At 38.2% G+C, this 24,107-nt stretch overlaps 1 protein-coding gene across 3 annotated transcripts in view; it reads left to right on the plus strand.

Annotated features, from left to right (window-relative positions):
- PRKN (parkin RBR E3 ubiquitin protein ligase) overlaps window positions 1–24,107 on the plus strand; it is a 782,243-nt gene that overhangs the window by 270,128 nt on the left and 488,008 nt on the right. The gene's annotated exons all lie outside the window — the stretch shown is intronic.

Raw genomic sequence — 24,107 nt, forward strand, 5'->3', positions numbered from 1 at the left:
ACAGAATTGTGTGAACAGGAAAACAGGGAGACTATTTTAAGAAAATCCAAAGCATACATAAGTACATGTTTATCCAGTTGTGCATCTTTTTGCTGGTACAAAAATCTACTGTGCCTATGTGTAAAATTTAGATAACTGCTCACTCAAATAACTATAAACTTAACTAGGTCTTCATAATAATATCTAAAAGATAAGTCAGCCTATGGAATTTCCTCTAACAATCTTCCCACATTTTTTTCCAGCTTAGATTATAATGAAAAACCCTTTCTTACATGTTTTTCGGACTTGTTTCCTCTTTCTCCCTCCCTCTGCATATCAAGTCAGCCATGTACTACTTTGCAACTGATGAAAGTTACCAACACAACTTTTGGATTAATTAACATTTTTTTTACTTTTTCTGAAAGATGTGGGCACATCTTGAGCTAGAACTCTCTTTCTATTAGATCTCGCTAACTAGAGTATTACATTTTTAAATATGAAAATAACATAGTTTTGCTGAGTTTGTTCTTGAAACAGAGAAACAATAACTTATGTCAGGAAAAACAGCAAAGGAATGAAATGTTACTAACTTCAATTTTATAAACCAAGACATGAAAAAAGCAGATAGGATCCCTTATGTTGAAGTGTCTTGATTCCAATCTGAACTAATACTTGCTTTGGGCAAGTCATAGAATAAAAACCTGTTTAGAGGACGGATGGAACAGGAGGGATTAGTGCCTGCAAACATCGATGCAACAGACCCAACTTTTGTGTACCCAGATTGGATCATGCTAGAAAATTATGAAGAGACATTGAGAGATATGCATTGGTAGAGGGGTGGACACATGCGGGCTATATCTAGTCCGCTGCTTTACCTTTATTCACTTTTCTGAATGATCTAGATACAGGACTCACTGTGTTCAGCTCCAAGAGGTGTTTAGGCTTTGTTCTGAGATGACTGTGGACTCCATAGAGGCATGCATATAAGGAAGAATGGCCAAGTCAGCTGATGTTACTGTAAAAGCAAAAATAATTTATGCAGTACATAATTTGTTCTGTACATCCGTGTGGTGACTACAGCTGCCCTTGGGTTGCCTTACGATGTGTATGCAAACAGGCATCCAGAACGCATCAGTGTATCCTTGGGCTAAAGCTGCGTATCCTCAACACAAGGATGTATTCACATACCATGGACACGGTAACATTTGGGCTAGAGGGAGGGCTTGTACCCAGGTGTAACATTCAAAACGGTCCCTTACAGCTTCCAAGGTCAGATGCATTAAAGCTGACATTCCTTTGCAGAATATTCTGAGATTCTGCCATACTCTCTCCTGTATCCCTTCCCTTTCAGTTCTCTTCTCCATCCCACACAGTGCTTGCATAAATACCCCAAGCATAAAGCACTGTCTAGGAGCTCAGGGATTTACCAGACTCGATTCTGTATTTTCTGAACTGCCTGTATTATGCATCAGCACAGAGCTAGATTATTGATTTAAAAAACCAAAACAATACAGGAGGCCTAGCGTGCTTTAATCTTCAAAGTTTATTTTGTTTGTTTAGTGTTAATTAACTGATTATAGATTAGCCCTTAAAATGTCCTAAGTTTTGGTAAAGTCACAGGGAGCATAAGGAAATGCAATTATACATTGTATGACATATAAAAATTATTTAAGAGCCTCATATTGTGGAGCATGATGTCACAACTAGAAAACTGAAAAACACTTGACATAAGAAATGAGGACACTCAGCTGTTATAATGCAAAGTGCAATCAGTCACTGATATCCCTAGAAATAGCTTTCATAAAAGCAGTAGACCCTCCTGTTTCCCCTTCAGCTACTGTTGAAGATAAAGTACAGCTTTGCTGTCATTGGACTGTAACTTTTAGACTTTTTTCCTAGGGAAGTGCAGTTTATTGTCATGGTGTTACCTTTGTGTACACATCTGCCTGTTCGACTGCCTGTATCTGCTCTCGTATTAACTTTCTAAGCTGTTGGGCAATATCAGCCAAACTTGACAGGAAGGTAATAATCTCAGGGATTAAAAAAAAAATTTGAAAATCAGGTCTTCATTAGAGAAGAAAAACAACAAGTGTCCCTACTGAGGAGAGTACAGGCAGACTTCAGCTGCCATCCGCTCCTTCTGGCAGCAGGGCCAGCTGGTCCTGGGCCTGTGCAGCTCTGAGGAATCCACACTATGTTCTGCCAACTGGTGGGGTCAGAGGCTGAGTGAGCAAGCACAGAGAAATCCAGCAAGATCTGTGGATATGGGGATGGCCTGGCAGTGCAGCAGACAAGTAGAGAGAGTCATCACAGGAATGCATAGGGAAATTGTAGATGTTAAAGTAGGATCAGTGGGATGTGAAATCAAAATGCTTAGGAAATCAGGTTTTATTCACTCTTTTCTTCATGGTGCGGGTTGGTGTAATTGGTGGACTTGTATTAAAAGAAAGACAAAATAATAATAATTAAAAAAAAAAAGGTTTAGTAGTTCTTACATGATTAAAGCTCTCAGTTCTCAGAAACCAAAATAATAATTGCTATGTAAAGTTAGAGCTACAGTTCAGAACCAGATTTTAATTTTGGAACATTCTACAGGCTCCCATAGTGGATTGAGTCTAGCCAACTGCATGTTGTCCCTTTTATTTACTCTGGATATATGGAGATATGACCCTCAGTTCCTAATGAAGTTTGTGATGACAATTTTTATGTCGTGGTTTGAATCTTGTTTTCCCCCAGAGGCTAAGAGAAGTGGTAGACCCCAAGGGGTGGAAACCCCTAGAAGTTTTGAAATTCTACCCAATGGGCGCTCCTGCAGAAATGTAAACATATCACAAACTCACCGGAAGAGAAGAGTTGTAGTTTTGGTTGTGGTAGGAGAGGTGGCCATGTTGTGAGCCACGAGGAAGGGGCTCTGTGCCCCTTGGGGCATCTGGCCCCCTCCCAGCCCCTGGCTGGGGGGCTGCAGGGACCTGGAACAGCATAAAGCTGGGCTAGGTGCCTGTAGTTATGCTGGGAGATGTTTTTCTCCATGGGCACAGACAGCAGCCAGGACTGACCAGAGAAAACGGTGGCAGAGAGCCAGGACTGATAAGGACCTGAACTGAAGGAGCAACAGAAACATGCAGCACCGCAGAGAAGACTCCTGGAAGACAGAGCCAGGAGAAAGAGAGCCAGCAGCTGAGAGACAGAGTTTGGGGTAAGACTGATACCAGATTCCCCAAAACTCCCTTGGAGACCCTCTTGGAGAAGAGGGACATGGACTCCTATTTAGGAGAAGAGTTTTAGACATGCAGCACCGGAGAGAGAGGAGCTGAGAAGCTCAGAGCATCCCGGGAGCTGGACCGGGACAGCCAGATGGAATGCGGGGGGAGTTGACCTTCCCCCCCTTGCACTGCTGCCACGATGGCAGCCTGAGAGGCAGAGCACAGAGGCCCTGCAAGAGATACCAGACCTTCACGAAGACCCCCCCTGTGTCTTCGTGATATGACGTGGTGATACGACCTTGTCTGGGGTTACGAAGCCCACGGAAGACCCCTCGGTTGAGGCGATGGGGCCGGGGGAGTTTGATACCTCCCTCGTTGAGTGCTGGCAGAAAGCCAGCTATCAGCTGCTGCATGTGGAGAAGACAGACAGACTGCTGCCTCAGAAGATGCTGCTGCTCAGAGACTGGAAGGGATCTGTCCTTCTTTCCCTCCTGGACTTTTATTTGGAGGGGAGAGGAGACCTGATCCACTGTAAATACTATATGTCATGGTAGAGATAGTTTGTGATCATGTGTATAATGTGATATGATATTTATTTGTACAGTCATTGTAATATATTCCCTTTCCCCCACTTTGAGTCTGGTGTGTTTTGTCTGGAAAAACCCATCTCACATTAGGTTGAGATGTGGGAGGGGGATGGAGCTAGGGAATTGGATTTTGGGACTATCTCAAACCATGACAATCTGTGTCCAATTGCATACGAATCTGGTAACAGCTGATGCCCTGTAAAAAGAACATCCTTCTAAATATGACCATTTTAGCAAATAAAATAGCATAAACATTATATCTCAGATAACTGACATAGCAAACCGCAACTTTTTCTTATATCTGGCAAAATTTTTCAAAATATTTATTTTTTTCAGACCTCTAAGGAAAACAGATGAACTTGAAATTGCCACTGTCTTAATCACTTTTAAACACAAACAGGAATGTGTCCATCATAGCCATTCCCCTAGATGAGCTGTTTTTTGCCATTTGTCATACAAGCATTAAAACACTCTAGCCTGTCTGTTCTCATTAAGGGACAGCCAAGTAATGCAGAAGGAAAAGAAGACATAATTTCTGTCAAGATGCATTTGTCTTGGAATAAAGAGTAAACAGAAAATATACTATAACCTGGGAAGGATTAGAGGAAAAACAGATACTTTGCCATTTAGTTTCATTTATATTTTCTGACAACAGAGATTGTAGGTTCCAGGTTCCATCATGATTTAAAGAAAGAAATGTGATCCAGTGGCCTTCAACTTTTTTATTTTCTTTGACCATGACTATTTCTCTCACTTTTTCAGTCTGACTTGGGTGTCATTCTCCCTTTTCTCTCATTTGGTATCTAGTCCCTCTCTACTCATGGATTCTCACCCTGTGGCCATTTGCCCAGGCTTTTTCTTCAAATCCCATTGTCCTTGTCTGACAACTTCTTTGTTGAACTTCATGTATCATTAAGCTCTCAGCCCTTTTCTCGCATTTATAGTACAATATCCTGTTCCAGTTACTGAATATTTATACAATCACCACCCAGTTCATTATCATGAGAACTATTTCTAATGAGGGAAAAACATTGCATTTTTCTTTAGTCTCATTCCCACAAGCATCTGAATTCTTTAAGCTGAGATTTTCCCCTGAAAATTCTACTGGAAAAAAAAATAATTCCAGGTACTTATAATGCAGCATTATATTATGAAAAGTATAAACCAGAGCATAATAATGACTGGTGTTGAGGAACTGCCACAATAAACCCTCAGCCTATAGGAAATTTTCATTAAATGCTTTTGTATGTTTAGTACCTCATCCCTATGAAAAAAAAAACCTCAAGACAAATGTGAATTAACATCTAATAGAAATGAGTTCATTGAGTTTTCACAGCAGGTAATAGGAATCTTCATTTTTTGTTTCTCCCTGGGTTCAGTAATTATTATTGCAAATTATATTAATGACAAATACTTTTGATGCACATTTGTAGTGTATATTCTATAGGACTTTATATGTGTTCATAGATGGCACCTCAAGATTGTTCGAAAAAATTGAGCTGAAGCAAAGCGTGAAAAGAATTTGCTGAAGTATTCTTTCCAGAGCATGATTTCTGTCCTCTGCATATCCAAACATTAACATTCAAAAATTACGGGAATTTAGCAACTTTTCTCCATTCCTTGAACAACGTCATCATGCCTTTCAATACTGAAAAGCATATTTACAATGACAATTCTCATATACAAACCTCAAAATAACATCAGTTAGGCTCTACTGTCTGTTTTGTATAGAACTAGAGACTCTCTAGTAATAGTTTGAAACACAGAAGTCTTCTTTAGAGCAAGGCATTACAATTATTGCAATTCTTAAAAAATTATCATGTTTACTTTCATTGCTCAAATCTTTGAGACCTTGGTTATTAATTGCAAATCTGCTACCGATGCCATGTTACAGAAGAAAATGAAAAGGAAAGACATTTGGATAGATTTGCCTTAGGAATAAATGGTGGAAAACTTAAGCTAGAGGTTTAACCTGATAGCTACTAATCACTTCCAGATGAGAAAGCATCACACATACTTTCTCTCCAGCCTCAAGTTAGCAAAATTTTGACTCTTTTCATCAGGAATATGAGGAAAATGTTAAATGTTTGCATTTGGCATATTTAAGCTTTCTCTACATTTTCTACATTCTTTTGCATTACCAGCGCCTCACCTAGGAAGGAAAGTTTAACAAATCTATCCTGTAGGCATCCTGTCGGATTTAGGAATAGTTAAAAAACCCCCCCAAAACACTAGGAATAAATATAAATAGCATAACAGGGAAGAGTCCTTACACAGTGCTGGCTCTAAGAGATAAATTTTCTACTTCCCCATCTCAGGGTGATTTTCTAACCCTCAAGTGCAACGCCCTGAACTTCTCTGCACCTTGAGACAAGGCAGCTTCTTAGAAATAAAATACAAATTTTTTTATGAAAAATTACAGCCTTTATCTTAGGTTATACCTGGCCTTTTTGTTGTATTCTTCCTTGATATTTAAGACTGAATAACTCTTTTAGCACTTTCTGTGTGCCATTCATGATTATAGCCCTCTCTTTCTGGAGTCTTTTACCCCCAGAATAAACACTGACAAATCATCAGCTTGTCTCTGGCATTCTCTTAGCATGCTGAAATTCTGCCACTTTTGTGCTGAGTAGGATCAAGTCAAAACATGTTCCCAAAACCCAGCAGTTTATGTGCCTAATGACTGAGTCCTCCTGCCTGTCTTCATCTGTACTCACATATATATTGCCTGTGTGGGAAGGCATCATGACAAGGTGGGGTTCTGTGATGATCCTGTCACTGGGATTGTTTCTCCTGTGATTCAACTTAACACTTTCCTATGATGAAACTTTTCTCCTTAGCAGCCCAGAAGCTGAGAATCTGGTTGGAGCAGCTTAGTGTGCCTCTACATCTATAAATTTCATTTATGGATTCATCTAATGGAAGCTCTTTTTTCTCTTTAGTGCTCCTCTGTCTGGGATGTTCAAGACAAGATTATTTCTGTGAGGGGCAGGAACAATCTGAAGTACATAAATATTTATTAAGCAAACACACACAAAGCACTTGTGTGGGGAGCACAAGCCTCCAGTCATTTGCCCATGAATTTAAGTTAATTTTTAACTTATTCCCTTTTCTCTTAAGGTGGTTTTATTTATGGTTATTGAGGTTTTTTCTCTCAGGAGTCAAAAATGGGAATTTTGCAGCCTCTTTCTCTCTACTATGAAAATCATTATATATTCAAACTTTTGTTACTGCAGCAGCTCACCCTGTTCTGGAGCTCTGTCACTGTGCATTGGCGTTGGTGTGCTGTGAGACTTTTGGAATGACATTTATTTGTACAAACTGAGGATCTTGTCCAGCTATATTGAAATCCTGGTTGCTGTCCAGCTTTAGCAGCAGAAAACATATGGTATTTGTTCAGAATGTTTTCTTCCCCCACAGTCCTAGGTTCCATTTAAAATGAGCCTTCAAACTGAATAGTTCTGAATGCATTATGGGCTCAAGGAGATCGAGCAAGTCTGGCGGGGAAAATATTCTGGATTCAGAATATTTACTAGATTTAATTTATGGTCAATTAACAAAACCTTCTGATCACTGAGTTGGGTACTGAGTAAAAAGAAGAAGACATAAACACCTCATCTTTCTGTTCCTCATCTGAAGTCCTTTTATTTTCACTTCTGGTTATGGTCAGTCCCTCACAGTCTCTTTGGTGAGGCTGTGGGCAGCACAGGTGGTTGAAGTAAACTACGTAATGGTTTCTGGGTGATACTCCTTGCTGGTTTTCCTTTTTCTGTCCTTTGTTCTTAGTGTCCCTGCCTGACAAGGTTCACCTGTGGACTTCAGTCCTTCAGAGGTGTCCCTCCACAATGTGGGGTGCCGATGGGCTGTAGTCCCTCAGGGGTCTCCCCACCCTAGCATGGCTTGCCCCTGTGGGCTGAAGTTCCCTATGACATCCCTTTTGACATGGGGTTATTGCTTCAAATAATGCCTCTGGCCATGTTTCCTCCACAGCACCTTCAGCAGCACATCTACATCTGTCTCCTCAGCCACATGTCTCCAGGCATCAGTCTCCGTGTGCATCTTCTTCACCCCGCTGCATGCAGGTATTTCATAAATAGGCTGGAGCTGGGGTGCTGCCAGCTAACCTGCCTGACTGCAGTTTTGGCACACCATGTGTTGCTGTCACTGGGTCCAGAGGTGTCTGGGCTTAGCTGTGGCTGGCACAGGGCAGCTCGTGGCCTCTGCCTGCACAGCTTCCCACTGCAGACCCCACTACCAAAACCCTGCCATGTGGACAAGTAACACTGAGAGCCCAAGCTCTGTGCTGTATTGGTGTTTAGATATTTTATATTCTCTTTTAACCTTCATGGACATGTCAGGAAGGTATCTGGAAGTCAAGTCCTTATTAAATTTTCATTTTCTCTGTTTAGAAATATTTGGCAATTCAAGAATTCCTTGTAAAAAGGAATATTAGCACATTCATGTAGGCATGCACGCGTGCTTTCCTACTTTGTCGCTATTGGGCACATATGTTTCTGTTGTTTGGAGATCTGCAGGGTCACAATATATCCTTCAGACTTACTTTTTATTTCCTGATCGATGGAGATGCAGCCACAGTCATGTGTAAAATGATATTCATGTACCTTCTGCCAAGAAAGGAAAAAAAAGAGCAACAAAGGAGAGAGAGAAGTTTCTTTGATAAGACTGAAATCAGAACAAGATTGCTTTTGATAAAAGATTGATGAAGAGGCATTCACTGCTTGCAGGAGAAAACATTTGTGAAAACAATTGATATTGGAAGCTTTTGAAAAGACATGCAAAAAAAATTTCATTTTAATATTTATCGCTTGTTCTGAAATAGATAGGCAGCTTCTGCATGATGAGGTCATGAAATACAAGATTGGTTCAGGCAAATTCATCACTTCTTTTTCTGTTTTTGATATTAATCTGCCTCTTCTCAGCTTTATATAATGTATTTTTTCTGTCATCTTTTATAAAATACTTGGGTACCCATCTGGTATGAGGATAGGTATAAAAATATCTTTCAGAGCAAAGAGGGCCTAAGTTAACACACTAAGAGTCAGTATTTGTAAACCATATTGGAGATAAGCTCAGTAAGATCAATCCTCTTCTCTGGATTTGTGTTAAATTACATCGACTGGTGCCAGGGCAGTCTGCCCTATTTTTTTTTTTTTAAATCCATTAAATAGACCTTAAGGGTTTAAATCAATAAAAGAAATTACTTATGTAGGTATTCTGCAATATTCTTGTAGAATTCTTGCGTGATGTGGGACTTGATTTTATGTCTAATTTAAACAAACAGGAATATAAATATAAAATGCAAGAGCAGGGTAAGAAGAGGGATCCATGAAGCAGGGGAGCATCATCCATTAAAATTCTACGACATTGTATTACAGTTCAGTCTAGACACTAGCTGTGCAGATGCCGCCACATTCCTTAGTGGTTTTATTTTCTTATTTTTCCTGACACATTGCAGGACTGCTACAATAATCAAATGCTTGAGGTCAGATCAGAAGAGCAGCTGTGGGGAGGATCGTGAACCATATACAATTGCTAGTGCTGGAGAAAACTTTTCTAGAAGAGAATACTTGACATACTTGAACATACTTGAACTGTTGATGTGAGAGAGAAAATCAGTGAAGAACATCATAAGCATATATAAAATAATATCTATAAAGTGACTACATATTAGAAAATGTCATTCCTCTGCTTTGCTTGTATGATATAGTGGGAGTTACTTAGTGTGTGTTGTAGTTCGAGGACAAATGTCATTAGAGCTCCTGTGCTGACAGCCCTACTGGAAATGAAGGCAGTAGGTTTTCTAGTGGTTTTCCACTTGTATTATAAAACTGGATATCTGTGTACAAATAATAAAAATATCTAGAAAGACTAGGAAATTAATGGATCCTCACACTAATTTTACAGGTGTAGTGAGTGTGATAGAGCCTTTCGATCACTCACTGTAGCTATTCCTCCTTCTGGTCTTATGGACCACACCAGTTATTTACCGAACTTTGCATTGCAATCCTCCGATTCCTTCCTGCCCCCAGATTCTTCCTGCCAAAATATAATTTCTAGTGTTCTTTAAAGCTACAAAGATTATTATTAAGCGGTAAGATGAAAACTAAAAACTCTCTTTTCTTACAATTAAAAGCGCTATAGAGTGAAAATCATTGCACTTCCTTGAGGAAGGTGTTTGAAAGTTCTGTTTTGAAGCTCAGAGGGAAAAGACATCTCACAGAATGTTAGGAATTTATGAAAGTAATTAGTGATGTTTTACTGAATACTAGATTAAATATTAGCTTGGAAAACTATGTAGATGTCCTGAGTGCAAGAAAGAGCTGCCCCTAGGCTTCAAGCATTTGCATATGTTCGTTTAGAGAAACCTTCAAGTGTAACTTAAATACGTTCTCATCTCTATCACTTACCAATTTGTGCAACTTGTGGAGGACAGATTAAAATTACCTTTTTTTTTTCTTTTAATAATGAGAAGACAGTTTTTAACAGTGTATTGCATCATTTTGTCTTTGTAAAGTATATCAAGACTGCCCATGTAAGCGGTGCATTGGTGTTTATACTAAGCCAAGTTAAGATGTGCATTTTTGTTTTGCATGCATCCTGGACAGTGGAGGCTGACAGAGGATTGCTCATCCCACAAGGTCTCTGTTGTGCCACAGCTCCTGAAACACGGATGTATTATGATTAATGTAAACACTGAATAGAAGTTTTTTAAGGATGTAGAACATAATTTTGAAAATATAGCTTTTATTAATTTCTTAGAGTTTTTTTTCCCCTTTGGTATAGTGGAGGGATTGTCACTTACCATAGCTGTCAGAAAATGACAACACATGTTTACAAGGGCAGCATTCTCATCTTTAAGAACACTGGCCCTCTGCTGTAGAATCTGCATGATTTTTCAGGATTTTTGGGTTTTATATATAAAGCTTTATGGTGCAAAATTCCACATTTTTTTATGAGTGCCTTATGTCTGTATCTTTAAAGGTGATAAATAGCAACAACTAGTGCCCTGAGGCAGTTTGCATTCAGGGCTGTGAGAGTGATCCTTACAGGATCTTGAATACACAGCTTGGGTGCTGTATTTCCAGAAGCACTCAAAAGAGTGCTAAAATTTGAAGAAGTGCAGCTTAAACCCAACAGAGGAATCTTTCATCCTGCTTGTTTCGTGTGAAAGTGCCGTCCTGCAATATCTAGAAAGCAATATTGAACTAGCAGTCCCTTGTGACACCCAGCATCCAATTCCTGAGCAATGGTCTTAATTATTTGCAGATAACATTGCAACCTTTAGCCCAATTTGTTACTCCCTCCCCTTCTCGGTCACAGTATAAGTGAAAGCGCTAAAAGAAAAAGTCAAAGTAAAGGAATTCTTGCTGGTACAAATTTACCTAATGGTGTGAAAGCCATGGATACTCTGAGGAATGACTGTGTCTAGAATACAAGTAATTTCAGTCCCCTACCTGAATTTAAAAAATACACATTTTCAAACATTTTAGAGATAGAAGAAGAAATATTTAATGATTTCTGCCTGCTGCCTTTTGTGTTTAACTTACACAAATATATCAGAGTTGAATAAGGGAAATTCCTTCCCTTGGTAGGAACACAGGAAAGCTCCCAGATCCATATCCATTCAAACAAGCCCATCCATGTTTCCCCTGCATCTTTTCTGTTTTCAGTTCCAGTGCTGGCTTGTTTGAAGAAAGAATAATTTATGCTATACTTGTAAGGGTTTTGGGTTTACATCCTGTTAATTGCAGCCAGCCAACTCCAGCATCATCTGAGTGGACACTGATAAAAGCATGCAAATATAAGCTATACATCACTCTTAACTGTGTGCTTCTAAACACGCGCATGGTGTCACTGAATTCACTTCAGAGCTTTTCTCACTCAAGGCAAAGAAGATGAAAACAAAAGAAAAGAAAAAAAAGAAAGAAATGTGACTGTGTTTGTCATTGGCATGAATGTTCTCAGTCTCTTTTTGAGAGGGACCTAAGTTGAGGCTGAGCAAGATCAAAGAGCTTTAGGAAGCTGAATGTGTAGCATCCCTTGCTACACAGATTACGGTGTTGACCCTTTGAGGGATAAGAGCAGCATCACCTCTTACTTCTCAGTAAGATGAGATTTCTAGGACTGATAAAGCTGGTCCCTGGCTGAAGTCAGAAAATATTCTCACACCATGAAACAATAATTAACACAAAGAGGTGCTGTGAGGGTAAGTGGTGCGACTTGCTCATTGGAGTATCCATCCACTGTGATAAAAAGTGTGCTAAAAGACAGGGATGATGAGTGTTATGTTCTGACATGACAAGCCCTGTCACAAAGAGCTAGAATCTCTGCTGGTAGTCTCTCTCTTTTATCTTATTGCAGTGTGACAGTTATTGGCTTTTTTTCTTCCCTTTGTTGTGTGGCTGAATTATCTGTTTTCCAGCTTCAAAATGTGTCTGTACTGTACTGTTTGTTCAGCTCTAAAACAGAGATGTTTTACAAGTCCAGGCTTACAAAGCTTAATTCCCATTGCTAAGGAAAGTTCACGGGAGTTTGTATGCTTTCTTGGCACCACTGTTAACAAGGTATTTGTTTTTAAAATAATAGATTTTTTTAAATTGATTTTTAGTGGAGCTAGCTGAGCAAGCCAGGGCTGCTTCTCTGGAGAAACCACTGTGGCAATTTTACTAGATACACTAGTAGAAATTTAACAGTTATTTTAAAACCTGCTGAATCTCCACACTGTAAGAAAAATGGTCCACTAATCTTTTAAACAGAAGTGGTTTAGTTGTGAAGAGAGAGCAGCCTACATTTGCTGATCTTCATTTAGTCATTCTGTAGTACTTTATATGTTTCCTTTAGTTTCTGTAAATTTAAGTAAATGTAACTTCCAGCAAATCACTGAACATAAGTCTGTAACTGGCCATCAGTTGTTACTATTTTAATAAATCTATTACCTTTAAATAACAGTAGTACATACCCCTCAGATAATCTGAAATGTTTCTGCTGATGCCTTTGATGAGAGCTCAGATTAGACAATTAGTGTGTGTCTGGAGTAGTATCTTAGTTTGAAACAGGAGTCAGCTTTTGAAATGGATCTCCTGTTCATCCCCATTTACATCATGGAGCATCCTCAGAGCAAATGAAGTAGGTGTCTTTTGATTGAAACTAAGCAGGGAGATGAATTTCAGAACTTCATCTGTTATAGCTGCAAAAGAGAGGCAAGACTAGAGGTAGTCTAAACTCAAAAACATCCCAAGCATCCGCAAAACCTTAGCCTGCAAACTTTATAGTGTGGATGTCAGGTCCTCAATGCAAACCATTTTGCTGTGGAGAGCTACTTCTTTTGGTCTCCATTCCTTGGTAATGTAAGTTAGGTTGCTTTCTTGTTTGCTTAGACTTAGCCTGATGGACCTGGAAATATTCTTCCTGCATGTGTTTTCAGAATCCACATGGAAAGATCTTAATATTTCTAGATTTTCTAGATGTTCAGAGTAAGAGTTAGAACTTATGTGTGACATGCCTATAAAAAGGATGTGATATGTTGCAAACTGAATGTATGCAGAAGAGAGAGTACCATGATACGAAAATCTTCAAAATAATTTTCAGGAACCTTGTTTGTCTTTATAATCTATTCTTTTCTAACTACATCTGAATACTGAATCTCTCATAGCTTGATGCTATATCACTGAAGATTTCTCTCTTAGAATTGACTTGCCTCTGAAGGAAATTGAACATTTTTTTTTCCAGGTAAGGGTAAAAGTACACTCTTAAAGCAGGTTTCCTTTATCTTTTTTTATGGGTTGTTATTCTCTTGTTTTAATGTTCAAAGCCATCTTTCATCTGTGACTCAACAAGATGCTCTCCTATTCTAATGGTACATTTAATATACAGGTTGGTCATTTAGCAGAGTCTGGATTCACATTTATGTAATTTTTTTCCATTTATATTAGACTTTCTTTGAAAAATCACACAGATTACTTGAAAGTATAAAAAGGATCTTTTCATCTTAATAGCAAATTTTAATGTATATTATATCTTCATAGTATTTACCTTGCTTGTGTCACTTTGTAATTTTGATTTCATCTGGGATAGGGTTAATTTTCTTCCCAGTAGCTGGTATGGTACTGGGTTTTAGATCTAGGATGAGAATAATGTTGATAACACACTGATGTTTCTGTTGTTGCTAAGCAGTGTTTACCCAGAGTCAAGGATTTTTCAGGTTTCACACCACTCCAGCAGTGAGCAGGCTGAGAGGCAGAAGAAATTGTGAGGAAGCACAGCCAGGACAGGTGACCCCAACTGACCACAGGCGTATTCCATAACATATGGCATCCTATGTATGTCAGTATATAAACAAAGGGGAACCTGGCCAGGGGCTGCTGCTCAGGAACTGGCTGGGCTTTGGTTGGTGGGTGGTGAGCAATTGTGTTGTGTATCACTTGATTTATTACTATTATTATTTTTTTCCCTTTCTTTTCTGTCTGATTAATCTGTCTTTATCTCAACCCACAAATTTTACTTTTTTTTCCCAATTCTCTCCCTCATCCTGTTGAGGGGTGGAGGTGGGTGAGTACAGGGAATTGAGCCAGTGACTGTGGGGTGTTTAGCTGCCTGCCAGGTTAAACCACAACATGAGTATTCTCCCTTTTAAAATAAGACATGATTGCATATGGGACAGAAAGGAAAGAATTGACAAACTAAGCCCACATATGCTGGGCATAGGGATTAACTTCTTATATGTTTTCTGATATGGCATAGATTCCCTATTAGAGATTGTGAAGAATCTATAAACTGTCTATTTTGTAACACACCTAACTATACCTCTGGCAAACTCCTCCGAGTCTCTTCTACCCTCATGTAACATCCAATTGGATATGTAGCCGTGCTGCACAATGTTCCACTGCATAGATTTTCCAGCATTATACTGCTGGCATATTTTGGTAGGCATATCCCAAAAATCAAATCTAAGACCATTTTCACCTGTCATAGAAACTGCTAAGTTAAAAGCAAGTCTTCAGATAAAATCAGGGGAAGCTCTGGAAAATACTTTATTTCTTGTCCATGTTTATACCAGTGAGTTAAGAATTTACCAAGTAAGCCCAATATGATGCATAGTGCTTTATTTATGGCTGTTCTCAAAGCAGCTGCTCAAACTGATATATAGATGCATGAAGTGGGAGAAGTAGAAGACCAAAATGCTCTTTTGGTTGGGATGAATACCAGGTGCTGGCCATAAAGCATGAAAAAGACATCTGTGAATGACTAGTTGAAGTAATTGAAATAAATATTTATAACTATTAAACTTTTGATGCACTAGACAGTAAATTCATAGGAAAATTCTACAGTGGAGTATTAACTATACATAGGAATTCTTCCAGAACTCTTTGGAGAAGGGAATTTCCCAAATTCCTTTCAAATACAATTTATGTCTCATTAATATCTTGACACTTACTAGGTGAGGCCACTTTTGTATCTACTCACTAATGCTTAATTTGTGCGTAAGTGCAGACAGAGAAATGTGACCAGACTGGCAATGTCTACCTTGCTGAGAGAAATTCTTCTCAAAGAATTTAGAGCAAAGAGGAAATAAAAATTAAATCTTATGTTAATCAAAAAACATAAAGTCCTTAGGCCATGGTGCATGCCAAAGACTGCAAACAGTGTTTATGAACAGAAAAATGTCTCACTTATGAGACCTTTTCTGAGGTTAGTACCCTTTATCACCATTTAATTGAGACTAAAATGTGCCCAAATGTAACTTATTCAAGCGTTTTACGGAATACACTTGTTACTTGTGTGGCTTGGGAAGAGATTAGAGCAACAAAAAGTACAATCCATACCTGGTAAATAATAAGCTTTCTTTTTTTTATTTTTCCAGCTGGAGATAATGTGTTTAGAGAATATAAATCCTATCAGATAGTTCAGTGTGGAAAATAAATTAATAATGAGATGCACTCAACTGCATTTAGGATGCAAACAAACAGCCATGAGAACTTAACTGTAGTAATTTTTAGTATAGCATTGTAAGCTTTTCATTGTCTTGTTGCTTTCTATACAGGCATTATTATAAATGGTGTGTTTGTAGGTTGTTCTTCATGCACAATGTATGAAATTACAAGCAGGAAAAAGTTCTTCATTTATCGAGGAGAAAAGTTTTATGTGAATTTGGTGTTCATTTGACTATTCCATTTTATATCGACATGATATGTTCTTAGTGTCACTGTGGAGATACTAAGAGCTTTGTAAATGTAATATCAAAAATCTGGCTTTCTTCTGTGCCTTTTGCAGATTGTTATGCAGAGTTTTGAAGGGAATAAAAATAATTTAAGAAGGTATTTTAATGTTGTAAACTGTCTCATATGCTGCCAATAAAACATTTTTATTTCTTATAGGGGTTAATTTATCTTTCAGGAGTTTGTTCTATAAGATCTACATTCAAGAATCTACATTCATATTAATGATGTCATGGTATTAGTAATGCCATTTAGAAATATATACATAGCATTGCTGAGGTCTTAGATTATGTACAAAAAGTAATAACCCTGCAGAGTTCCTAACTGAGCATTCCCTCCACTGAGCTAGAAATTAACATTACGTTTTTGTGTCTTATAATTTGAAAAAGATGGAAATGAAGCGTAAAGTGATTTGTAAGTGAAGGAAGAGGGGGAATTCTGACTTAGTTTAAATTTAGTGGGAGAAATTTTAAATACTGTTGGTTGAATACATTTCCAGCAAATTATTAACTCATTAAGGGACTTGTCAGTTTGTAAGTTTTCTACTTCTCTTTAAAGAGTATCATTCAGAGCTGAACCTTTGTAATATATAACATTATGCTTGACTGTAATCAGAGGATTTTATTTTTGTAAACGATGGTCAAGGCTTCCTGCTACATGGAGGGACCATTAGCTGGAGGAGCTGTGATAAATCACACTGTATCTACTTATTTCCTCTTGTTCAACATCCATTGTTCTGTTTGCTAAAACACAACATAATCTTAATTTAAATGTGTATGACTTAACTCCTTTTATATAGCATTACATAAAAAGGTACTTGATAGCAAGCATGTTCCACGTGGAAGTTCAAAGCAATAGTAAGATTTATGATTTTAAGCAACTACCTTGGGAATTTTAGGATTATGTTTCCTTACAAAGTGCAAATGGAGTTTCTTCCTCTCTCCTGGCACTTACATATGGGAAAGAGTCTCTAGAGATGTCTTCAGAAAGTTCACTCTCACAGGAAGAGAAAATACATAGGAATATATACCAATATGACTGCTATACTTACTGTTTGCTGTAATCCTGAATTATCAATTGGCAAACACAATCAGGACTGTGACAACTTCACAGAACCTAAATGTTTCTCTAGGGGAGGTTACATAGAGTGGCCCTGATTTCTTACTCAGAAGCCTTTTCTGGATTCCTCTAAACTTCATTTGTTTATGTAAGAATAATTGATAGAATCATAGAATACCAGATTAGAAGGATCATCTGGTCCAGTTGTTCTTGTCAAAAGCATGGTCTAGACAAGATAGGCCAGCACTATGTTCAGCTAAATCTAAAAAGTGTCCAACGTTGTGGAATCCACCACTACCCTGGGGAGATTATTCCAATGGCTGATTGTTCTCATTGTGAAAAATTTTCCTCTTGTGTTCTGATTGGAATCTCCCCAGGAATAACCTGTACTCATTATCCCTTGTCTTTTCCATGGGACTCCATGTGAAAAAGGACTCTAATAGTAGTCCTTAAAATGATACTACATTTTGGACTTAGAAAGCGATGAATCTTTTTCCATAGCACATTTTTTGTGTATATTTCCTTTTATTCCATTTTTTTGACACTGTGAATAGTTAAACTACCGTAAGAACTGAATAGGAAAAGGTGATAAAAGTTAAGGTACAAATATGCTGCTAAGTGAAGGATTTTCTGCCTTTTCATCACATTTAATTGAATGTGTGGTGCTTTCAATAATACCTCTATTTTTCCTTCTATTTCTAGGTTGCTTAGCACCCACGATATTCTGAATGCTAAAGAAGCAAAGTAATGTATAACTCTGAAAATGTTGAAAAGGTGAACTGAAGTCAAATGTATATGTATTCCACAGCATCATAAAATAGGAAGTAGTTTCTGATTGCTGGAATTTAACTGCTATGTGGTCTATGTAATTTATGCCCAGTGGTGTACTGGCTTTTTTCCCTTGCCCCACAGGGAGCAGTATTTGGTTCACTGCCACTGAGCAGACAGAATTCACACAAATGGATGGTGATATCAGATCAAAGTGCTGATTTACTTCATTATTTTAACAGTGCTTAGTTTTCCCTTCAGATTTTCCCTTGTCATGACCTGCATAAGAGTCTCTGAGCCCAAAAGCTTATTTAATTCTTCTTTCTGTATCAACTGGTTAAATAAAAGATGTTAGGTCTTCTTGCAAATCTTGCTTCCGATTTCTTAAATCAATGTAGCTCAACAAAATGGTATTGCTATATCTGTATTTTTTATTTTAGATAGTCTCTAGTTTCAAGTACTTTAATATATTAGCTTTAACTTCCTATGTAGTAAAGTGTATTTTTCTGTTGTTGCTTTCTTCTTTTTGCTTTTTTGCATTCCCTGCGATTAGGGAAAGAAATAGTTTTGCTCTTCCAATTGATTTCCTTTCTGTGTCTGCTGCTTTTGAGACTTGGACTCTGTTCTTGTGAGAGGGTTACAGCAATAGTACAGTATTGGTGGGCTTTTTTTTCTCTCTTCTGAGAACTTGATGTGGTTATTTTTCTGTTTAGAAGGTCATCTTTAATGTCCCTCTACATTATCCATTTAAAAAAAGATTTTTCCAATAAAATTGTTGTGTCATCAGTAGTTTTAAGAGGGTCCCATTGGTTTGAAGAGGTGTATTGTGCTATGCATACTTTGGACAACAGTTTTATTATTTCATTCATCCTGCAGATTAATGAGACTAAAATGTTCCCCCTATTTTCCTGTCTGATGCTGAAATGCATCACAGTTAAGAAAAAAACTAACCAGAAAGCCAACCTTTTGGTTCTTGTTGATCATTCCTAGAAGTCTAAAATATGTTTTCTTGAGCAGTGACCTTGTGTGACTCTCTTAAGGAGTGGTATCAGGCAGTCTATTATCTGCTTGATCTAAATAGGGACAATTAGGCAAACTGTTATCGTTTCCACAATAGGCCCCATAAATCTATGGGCAAAGATGTGGATCTCCAGGTAATATAAAAGTTGGAAGTTCAAACTGAATTGCTGGTAGTGGAGTGTGAAGAATTTCTTTTTGTGATTGTTATGCAATTTAAAAAATCCCAATAGCTAAAAACTCCCAAGTTAACTTGAAATTGTTAACTTAAAATGAAAATTTTTCAAATTCCCTTCCAAGACAAAACACTATGAGAAATTAGCTTTTTTATATTCATATTCAAAGCTTCAAATTTAAACTATTCTCTGCTCTAGTGCTTCTTTTATTAAAACATTTCAAAAGGTGTATTGCACTTCATAAAAATATGACTTCTCTTATGGACTATATATTAATTAGATTGAGAACACTTCTTTCAGTATTGATAATACTATCAAAATATGTTGTCAAGAAAATAATTAACAGAAATCTGTCAGAATCACAGAAACGTTGAATAGTTTGGGTTGGAAGGGACAATAAAGATTATCTGGTTCCAACCCCATCACCATTGACAGGGATGTCATCCACTAGATTATGTGGCCCCACCCAGTCTGGCCTTAAACACTTTCAAGGATGAAGCATCCACAGCTTCTCTGGGCAGCCTGTTCTGGTGCCCCACCACCCTTTCAGTAAAGAATTGCTTCTCAACATCTAATCTAAATCTCTTCTCTTTTAAAGTGTTCCCCCTTGTCCTATCATTATCTGCCCCTGTAAAAAGTCTCCCCTTTTTTTTTTTTTCTAAGCCTCCTTTAAGTACTGAAAGGCTGCAGTGAGGTCTCCCCAGAGCCCAACAAGAGATTTCAGAGTTACTGAAACACAATTGTCTTTTCCCTCTTCATAATTTAGTTCAGTCTCCCCAGTTGACCTTCTAGTTAGCCCACAGCTGTCAGCACCAAAGAATATTGTGTTACTCACTCAAGATGTGCTGACTCAGCCTTGTGAAATTCAACTTGAGAATTCAGAAAAAAAAAGAGAAAAAAAAGCAAAAGCCTTGAATGAAACAAGTTTTAATTTCTTCTGCTATGAATTCATTTTCCCAAGTTGGCCAAACGTCATTGTCTCTAAAGAACCAGTCCTTAACACTGAGTTTCATTATTTCTGGATCGTCTCAGCTCCCTTTGCTCTAGCGAGGGAAATACTTCATAATCTACAGTATATACACTTGCAGTGTTCCCCTTTGGAATATGGATCACCGGCATTAATTTGGATCAACAGATAAGACAAGACAATATCTCTAGAATCTTTAATAGTAGATATTCTCAAAAGAATGTTTCCTGAGGCGTAAAAAAAATACATGAAGAAAATGAAAGTGACATTGACATAAACAATTGTGTCTTACAATGGTAACCTGAGGCAAAACCTAAACATTTACAGAAATAGTTTGAATTCTACTTCAAAGAAAAAGCTGCAGACCTAGCCCATCTATTGTCTGTGAAATGTAGTCTGCTATAAAGTATTAATCACCCAAATTCTGGTCAATGCTAGATGATATTCCCATCCAGATCTCTCCACAATCAAGATGTGATCACAACCCTTTTTTATTTTCTTCTTGTGCTGTTTTATCACTTTTCTCACCAAGGTTGGGAATTACTTTCCTCCTTTAAACACAAGCCTAATTCAATTCAAATGTAATGAGAAACAACATTACAAAATGGATGATTTGGATTTCCATGTTTACTGTTGCTCAGTGACTTCCATATCAAATCTGCAAAGTGTATAAATGAGGATGTTGATTCTTTCTCCTACCCACTATCTTTGAAAAATTATCCTGAGATCTCCTAATTAAGCTTTCCCATGACTATTATCTACACTACATCATCAGTACTGATGTTCAATCTTTCAAAGTTTGTTTTTGTTTTTGATTAAGAGATGCAAGAAAGCTGAGACACGACAGGTTCTCCTGCCCTTTTAAAATGAAAACTTTTATCAAATGAAATCCAGAAATACGCTATTGCTATAGTCATATGGATATATAGATGCCAAAAGTGCATATTTTACATCTTTTTCTGAAGTATGTAGTTCTTGATATCGTTGGAGAGAGAATAGTAGGTAAGATGGAGTTCTATTTTGTCATCCCTTCCTTTGTTTCTGAGCTAACCACATAACCCTCCATCTTGCAAAAAAAGAACTGGAAAAGAATGTATACTTTTAAAAGATCAGTCAATTTTAACCAGGCATCTAAATGTGTACAGCAGTCAAGATCAAGCAGGAGTGGTTGAAAAAGGTTGTGGTGGTGTGGGGGAATTCTGTTTTATTTAAGCAGCCGTAGCCATCCCTCTTATTCTCTCATGTGCACCATCTCCTCAGTGTAATTGTTGCACGGCATTAAGATGTGAACTGAATCAGGAACTGATGCAAGCTTTAAAAAAAAATGAGAAGGATAGTACATGATGGGAGAAAAATGAAAGGCAGGACAGGGTCTGCTTAAGCAAGCAAAACTGCCAGAAAAGATGCTCATTAAAACAGAGTGTGACTGATTGGCAGTTTATTAGGGGTTTATGAAGGTGTGAGTTTTTACATATATACCTGGTTTTCTTTTTTAATTCTCACTGTAACTGAGCAAATCACTTTTGAGCTCCTCATTTGCCTAGATTACTAAATTCATTATTAATTTCTCTTAGGTTATTAAATTCCTTAATGTCATGCAGTATTCTTAGTTGGAGAAGTTTTAGAGTGACAGACATTTTGGATTTTTTATTAATGAATGAAATTATTAAACTATTTAAGGGATCTTGTTAAAATGCTGAGGGCAACAAGTTGTACAGAAAAAAGGAGACCTTTAATGTCAACATAATGTTTTAAAGTTGAAATCTAATAACTGCTTTGATTGAATATTAAGACTGCAGCGTCTTTGCTTGACAAATCTCTGCTAGCTGATTACTGCTTCACTAAGGAAAGAGTGTGTTATTAAAAATTCAATTAAAACAAAACAAAACAACAGATTTTTATCTTTTAGAAATGCCTTGCAAGGGTGGAGAGAGAAGTAGTGAGAAATAATTAAAGAGAATGAAGGAAAACCACCAAACAGAGAGGAGACCAGAGTTGAAAAAGTGGTAGAAGAGAAAGTGGGTAATAACAAGGGTAGAAACAGCACTAAAATATCTATAAAGGAATCTTTTGCAGTTGAAAGTGCATGCAATAATTGCATCTGTAATATAAACTACTACAGTCTAAACTAAAAAATCTAAATATTTTGTAGATACAGAGGCAAATGCTGTAGAATTCTCTTTCTGTTCCTCCCAAATGTAGTCAGCAGTCTGTCTTGACATTTCATGGCAGAGATGGCCAACCTAATGATGCTGCAAAGAGTTGGAATAATTATTTCCTGAGGGAAATTCAAACTACTTTCTGTGTAGATTGATGTTTGTGTGTGGTTCATTCATGACACTAGACAAGGTGTGGGTCTCCAGAAGGTATCACGCAAAAGAGAACAAATTTTGTTGCAAGGTGTGTTGTGGAGAGATCGGTACAAGTCTTTCTTGAATGCCTTTCATTAATGATATGTCTTCTAAATTCTCTGTGATTTCTAATTCTGATGTAATATTTTGCTTTTCTATTCTGTATTAGGAAAATGCTGTACAAGATGTGAATTTTATCCTGATTTATCATGAATAGATGTTTCTTAAGATCTTTATTCATCCTGCTTTTTTTCTAAAACAAAAGATCTGGGAAGACTATCTAAGAATCACCTCTATTGAGGACTGAAAAAGAGGAAGAGCTTATATATATGTGAGACAACAAAATGATATCATGAATTGGGCTAAAATTGCTAGCAATCCTTTTGTTTTATCAGCAAAGACTATAGCAGTCATGAGATCTTCCACAGGCTTTCTCTAACTCTAAAGTCAACAGTTAAATGTCATTTCTTGAAACAATGGGAAACTCATACTGAGTCTATATCTAAAACCAGATTTAGACTGAAAATTACATTAGGGAGAATCACAGAATCACACAGAATATGCCGAATTGGAAGGGACCCACAAGGATCATCGAGTCCAACTCCTGCACGGGACCATCCCCAAGAGTCACACCATGCACCCGAGAGTATCATTCAAACACTTCTTGAACTCTGCCAGACTGTGACCACTTCCCTGGGAAGCCTGTTCCAGTGCCCAGCCACCCTCTGGGTTAAGAACTTTTTTCTAATATTCAACCTAAACCTCCCCTGGCACAACTTCAGGCCATTCCCTCGGGTCCTGTCACTGGTAACCACAGAGAAGAGATCAGTGCCTGCCCCTCCTCTTCCCCTCATGAGGAAGTTGTAGACTGTGATGAGGGCTCCCCTCAGTCTCAGTCTCCTCTTCTGCAGGATGAAGAGACCAAGTGACCTCAACCACTTTTCACACGGCTTCCTCTCAAGGTCCTTCACCATCTTCATTGCCCTCCTTTGGATGCTCTCTAATAGCTCGGTATCTTTCCTGTATTGTGGTGCTCAAAACTGCACAAAATATTCCAGGTGAGGCCACACCAGTGCAGAGCAGAGTGGGACAATTGCCTCCCTCAGCTGGCTGGTGATGCTTTGCCTGATGCCCCCCAGGACACAGTTGGCCCTCCTGGCTGCCAGGGCACTGCTGACTCTTATTCAGCTTGCTGTTGACCAGGACCCCCAGGTCCCTTTCCGTGGCACTGCTTTTCAGCATCTCATTCCCCAGTCTGTACAAACATCCAGGGTTGCCCCATCTCAGATGCAGAATTGGGCACTTTCCCTTGTTGAACTTCATATGGTTGGTGATTGCCCAGTCCTCTAATTTATCAAGGTCTGTCTGCAGGGCCTCCCTTCCTCTGAGGGAATAAACAGCTCCTCCTACTTTTGTATCATCTGCAAACTTGCTTAGTATCCCTTCCAGTCCTGCATCCAAGTCGTTTATGAAGATGTTGAAGAGCACTGTGCCCAAGATGCAGCCCTGTGGAACCCCACTAGTGACAGGTCACCAGTCTGATGTTACCCCATTCACTATTACCCTCTGTGCTTCACCCGTGAGCCAATTGCTCACCCACCACATGATGTGTTTATCCAGCTGTGTGCTGGACATTTTGTCCAGAAGGATATGGTGAAAGACAGTAAGGAAAGCTTTGCTGAAATCCAAAAAGATTACATCAGCTGGCTTCCCTTGATCAGCCAGGTGGATTACCTTATCATAGAAGGAAATCAGTTTAGATAA

The sequence above is a fragment of the Pseudopipra pipra genome, chromosome 3, assembly GCF_036250125.1.
Source record: "Pseudopipra pipra isolate bDixPip1 chromosome 3, bDixPip1.hap1, whole genome shotgun sequence".
Lineage (NCBI taxonomy): Eukaryota > Metazoa > Chordata > Aves > Passeriformes > Pipridae > Pseudopipra > Pseudopipra pipra.